Genomic DNA, 6,000 nt, shown 5'->3' with positions numbered 1-6,000 from the left:
CAAGTTTGGACAGTTTATGAACAATTTTAACGTGAACTGTTGTGTAAGCCGTAAACTTATGCTAGTGTCTTATGTGTTGTTGGCAATGTCATCTCTTCAGTACTGAATAAAAAAAATGAAACCATTTTATTCTAATGTAGACTTATCTATTTCATAATACAGACCTTTTCTAATTTAACAATATAAACAATAATGATAACACTAGTCTGTATTGTCCATAGGAAATTTGTCTTGAACTGTGTGCATTATACGAAGCTAAACATTATAACTATAGAAAACAAAAGATACATTCACACCAGATCCACTCAAAAGTGGGAAGCGTGTCCGAGAGGCTAAGTGAGCTTGAATTTGGCTTGGCTACCTAGAAGGGGGCTCAAGGTTCGACACCCGACTCGGGCAGAGTTGTGTTTACTGAGCGCCTAAAGGCAGGACGGAAAACCAACTCCTAGATACCCCCTCCCCCACTGCTCCACAAATGAGATTGGACCAAAGCGCTCTGAGCATGCTATAAGCATGATATAAGCGCTATATTAAAAAAAAAAGCTATAAAAGTTACAGGTGAAATATTTATGTTAGACAGTTAGATTGTATTTGCATGGGAAGAAATGAGTTTTTGTGTCTGTTTATGTAAACGGTATCTCCTTTAAGTTGATAAAATCACCAAATCCTGACCCCAGAGGATGTGTTTTTTTATTATTATTATAGCATTTAATGTTATTTAAAATTATTGCTAATAAAAACAAAAACCATAAGACCTAATACAGTAGTTGAGGTGGGTTAGATAATCATAAATATCTTATATTTAGAAATGTTTTGAGCAAGTTTACCAAATATTTCTTTCACACATATATTTGGTGGAAGCGTGGTCGAGAGGCTAAGTACACTTGAACTTGGCTTGGCAACCTATGAAGGGGGGCTCGAGGTTCGACACACGACTCGAGCAGAGTTGTGTTTACTGAGCGCCTAAAGGCAGCACGGAAAACCTTCTCCCAGATACCCCCCTCCCTCACTGAGATTGGACCAAAGCGCTCTGAGCATGCCAAAAGCATGAAAGTAGCGCTATATAAAAGCTATAACTTATTTTATTTACCAACCACTTGCTATTTACCTTTACCTATCCCTTAGTCTGTTGGACCGTTGGGGCACCAGGCAAGATTTGTCGACCGTCTTTCTCCATTCCTCCCTTTTTTTTGTCTTGTTCAGAACCTCTCTCAATGGCAGGCCTGTCCATTCTTTAATGTTGTCCTCCCATTGCTTTTTCTGTCTGCCTCTTCTTCTTTCCCTGGCACTGTTCCCTGAAGAAAGGTCTTTGCGAGCCCCGTAGATCTTGTAATGTGGCCAAAGGTTTTAAGCTTTCGCTTTTTCACAATAGTAAGCAGGTCGTCATGAGCTCCGATCGCTACAGTAACACTGTCTCTGATTTCTTGGTTTGTGATGCGGTCTTTGAATGTGATGCCTAGGATCCTTCTGTAGCATCTCAATTCCATTGCTAGGATCCTCCTCTCAAGCTCTGCATTCAACGTCCACGACTCACAAGCATATAAAAATGTGGCCATGACCAGAGAGCGCATCAGTCTAATTTTGGTGCCGAGGGCTAAGCCCTTATCTTTCCATATTATTTAAGTTTTGAAAGGGCTGCTGTGGACTGTGCTATTCGGGCCAATAATTCGGGTTTTGTTCCCTCCTCTGAGACAATAGCTCCGAGGTATTTGAAGCTGTTAACTCTAGTTAGCTTTTCACCTCCAATACTGATGCCTCTTTTAAAGCCCTGATGGCTATTGGTCATAATTTGAGTTTTTTCGGCATTTATTTGCATGCCATATGCTGCGGAAGTCTTGTCAATGCGCATCACCAGGTCAGCTAGTTCTTCTTCTGTCCCTGCTAGGCCGTCAATGTCATCTGCGAAGCGCAAGTTAGTAATTCTTCTTCCTCCAATGCTAACAGTACCTTCATAGCCCTCGAGGGCATCTTCCATTATCCTTTCAAGGAAGATATTGAAGAGTGTTGGTGACAGTAGGCAGCCTTGTCTTACTCCAACTGTGGTTTTGAACCAGTCCCCAATATTATTGTTGAAGTACACCGCACTGGTGGCCTCCTTGTAGAGGTTCTCGATAACTTTGATTATGTTTTTATTAATGTTGTACTTTTCCATTGTCGCCCAGAGTGCTCCGTGCCATACTCGATCGAAAGCTTTCTTGAAATCAATAAAGACATGGAAAAGATTCTCTTGGTGTTGGAGATATTTCTCACAGAGTATTCTGAGGTTTAGGATTTGCTCTGTTGTGCTGCGACCTTGTCTAAAACCTGCTTGTTCTTCTGATATGATGTTGTCTGCTATCGGTTTTAGCCGGTTTAATATGATTTTTAACAGTACTTTGCTGGGATGACTTATGAGGCTGATGGTGCGATAGTTTTGACAGAGTTGTAAGTTGCCTTTCTTTGGAAGTGTTATTATGAGTGATTGGGTCCAGGGTTTGGGCCAATCTCCTGATTGCCAGATCTTGTTGCAAATCATATAGAGTGCGTTTATCATAGTTTCTCCTCCCGCCTGAAGAAGTTCGCCAGGAATGTTGTTAATTCCGGTCGATTTTCCCTTTTTCAGGGCTTTTACTGCTGCTGCTACTTCCGAGCGAAGAATCGGATAGTCGTCAATGTTGGAAACTGTGGGGACACTTGCTATACAATTATGTAAATCGTAATTACAGGCAAAGTGTTTCCGTTTTTATAAGGCTCGTTTTAACTCACTCTATCAGGTAAAACGTTTGTACACGTTATTTCTCCCACACCATATTTCTTTTACCTGGCAATCAATATAAAACAAGGTTATGAATGTGGTCCGCCCAGGCAGATAATAAAAAAAAAAACTAGGCACGGTTCAATATGGTCAGAAAGAATATCAGGAACTATGAACTACAAACTATTACCAATAACAACCCTGTCTCCGTCCATATACAAAGAAGAGACGTGCTGTCGCTAGTTCGACTAACGACTTAACTCTTTGTCCCCATAATTATTTCCCAAGTTCTGATGGAATTTTTTTCATTTCGATCATTGTGTTTGTTTAAACTTCAATAACATTTTTGTATGTAATCAGGAAATGTTATATAAGGTATATAATTATAGAAGTATGCATGCTCTTTTTATATATATAACACAAATTAAACTTTATAAAACCAAAATTTATTTAATGGGGTCGAATCAACGTTGGTATCGTCGGTTAGGAGAGAAAGAGTTAATACCACAGGATTTATTAAATTTATTATGTTAATATTCACTAGTATTCGATGAGCTGATAGTTATAAAGATATTGTTAAATCCTAGGTGTCACTTACAAAGACCACATTACGAATGAAGAGATAAGAAACAGGATGAATACAGCAATTAGACCTTACGATGACCTGCTAACCACTGTCAAAAAACGTAAACTCAAACTCTATGGCCACATCACAAGGTCCTCAGGGCTCGCAAAGACCTTCCTTCAGGGAACGGTAACAGGAAGAACATGAAGAGGAAGACAGAGAAAGCGATGAGAAGACTACGTAAAGGAATGGACGGGCCTGTCAGTGAATGAAATTCTATCAAAGGCAAAGGACAGACAGGAATGTAGAAAGATGGTAGACAGATCTTGTGTGGTGCCCCAATGGTCCAACAGACATAGTGATAGGTGAAGTTAAATATGAACTTGGCCTGACTGATGTCATTTAATGATTGTCTAATTGATCTAATTGTTTTGTAAAGGGCCGATCTCTCATTTGAAGCTTCAGCAACTGCAACTTTTCCCTTTAAATTGGTGTACAGATGCATGCCCGCTGCCGTCGACATGTATCATATATATTTTTAAATATTTTTTCTAGTTTACAAGATCTAAACGGGACGGACGAACATACAGACAGACCAGACAAAACTAACAGCAGCTATCCCATTTCGGCGGCCGCTAAAAATAACCAATTAGGTCATTAACTATTGGTAATTTTTTTTTTCGGTATCGAACAAGGGAAGAAAATCGTACTTGACAGATGTGGTGTCATAAGTTGAATTGTCCCCTGGAGGAGGCATGATCCCTAAGTGAACTGTCGTTCAGATTTATCGATGGTCCAGGGTTCAAACCCTGTCCGCTCCCATCCCCCGTCGTCCTGCGGGAGGTTTGGACTAGGAAGTAATTATCTTCAACTCTGAAGGAACATCCGAAACATGTCAAACATTTTACAAACAAGTTTCTTGATGCATTTAAAAAAGCGATCAAGATAAAAATTCACCAAATTACCTCCCTTCTGCCCACCACTCACCTTTTCCCACCGGACCAGTGCTAGGATCAGAGCGTATTGAGAAAGCAAAAAAAAAACATGAAACAGCGCTAAACAAAAACAATTGGTAAAATTATTTCTAATCGCACAGGATTATTATTGTTAGTCTGGATCTATTACATAATTAATTACAAGTTTGATCCAAACTATTTGATACAGTTACACTTTATATTAGTTTTATTTTATGTAACATTTTTGTTATGTGTTTTTCCTGCTATAAGTCACAATTCTTACCTGAGAAAAATGGAAGAAAGCGCACAGAACTAGACAACATTACAACTAGGACATAGTTTGCCATCCTTGAATAAAGGTTTACGTCCCCGCAAGTATGTTACTAAATAAAGCAGCAACACATTCTGTACATATCTAACACGAATTCGTAAAACAAATTTAAAATATTAAAAAGAATATACTTCTTTTTTATTCTCATCCAATTTTATAGTTCAAAATATTTATTTTTTTAGATTAACTTACAGTATGATAAAAAGAATGTCTGTTCTAAAAATCAGCATAACTTAAATTCCTAATAAGTTAATAAAAACAAAATATGTCAATCACGTTTAAATTATTAGTTTTAATTTTGTAAATATTGTAATTTGTAAAAAGAAAAATATTTGAAAAATTTAGGATAAAAAATCTGACTTTAAAAAAAAAATTATTACTAGCTTATGTATAAATCTAGCATCCAGATCTTGGCTCTACCACTGGAGTCTAAGCTCAAGAAGGTAAGGGAACATTTTGTTCATATTTTGTTCATTGTTTTGGCATTACGAAAGTATTGAACGCGTTTCAAAGACCATAACCAGAAACATTTGAAGAGAAAAGCAAACCAAGAGCCAGTCCTTGGTTTTAACTCTATCCATTGTCACATTGAGATATTTACATTCTCTGTCATTGTTGTTTAGCTTTGCTCAATAACGTTCGCCTGCTATCCGTTGAGTTGACCACGTCATGGATTCACTGAAGTTCCTTATATTTAATTGTTACAAAAAAAATAAAAAACTATCACGGTCTCAACATCCAGATTGGATGCCATTGTTCATGTTTTTTGCTTAGAAAAAGAAAATCGATAAATATCTTTTCAAATGTATAGAAAGAACATTTTTAATAAATCGATGAATGCATTATTTGCTTATTAATTTATAATAAAATTATTGCAGAAAAGCTCATTCTGTGTTGTAAATAGGCCTATATGTGATAAATCCAGATGTTTCAAAGCTGCCAATATCTTTCTCACGATAGTGGAATCGGTTAGCATTAACTCTTTCTCTCCTAACTGACGATACCAACGTTGATTCCACCAGAATGTAGTAAATAATTACGGAGAGAAAGAGTTAAGTAGTTCAGTTATTGGACGGAAACTTTGCGTAAGTTTCCTAAATTGTTTTATTTTGCGGCGGCTGAGTGGTTAAGCGCTTGGTATCCGAACCTGGGGTTCTGGGTTCGAATGTAGACTGAGATTTTAAATTTCGGGATCATCGGGCGCCTCTCAGTCCACCCAGATCTAATGGGTACCTGACATTAGTTGGGGAAAAGTAAAGGCGGTTGTTTGTTGTGCGGGCCAAATGACACCCTCGTTAAACGTAGGCCACAGAAACAGATGATCTGTAATACATCATCTGCCCTATAGACCACAATGATATTACCATTCTGAATCGGCGTTTATGGAACTGATTTTTTGCTGTTCTTGAGTCTT

Source organism: Biomphalaria glabrata, chromosome 2 (genome assembly GCF_947242115.1).
Source record: "Biomphalaria glabrata chromosome 2, xgBioGlab47.1, whole genome shotgun sequence".
Lineage (NCBI taxonomy): Eukaryota > Metazoa > Mollusca > Gastropoda > Planorbidae > Biomphalaria > Biomphalaria glabrata.
This window is presented reverse-complemented; position numbering follows the sequence as displayed.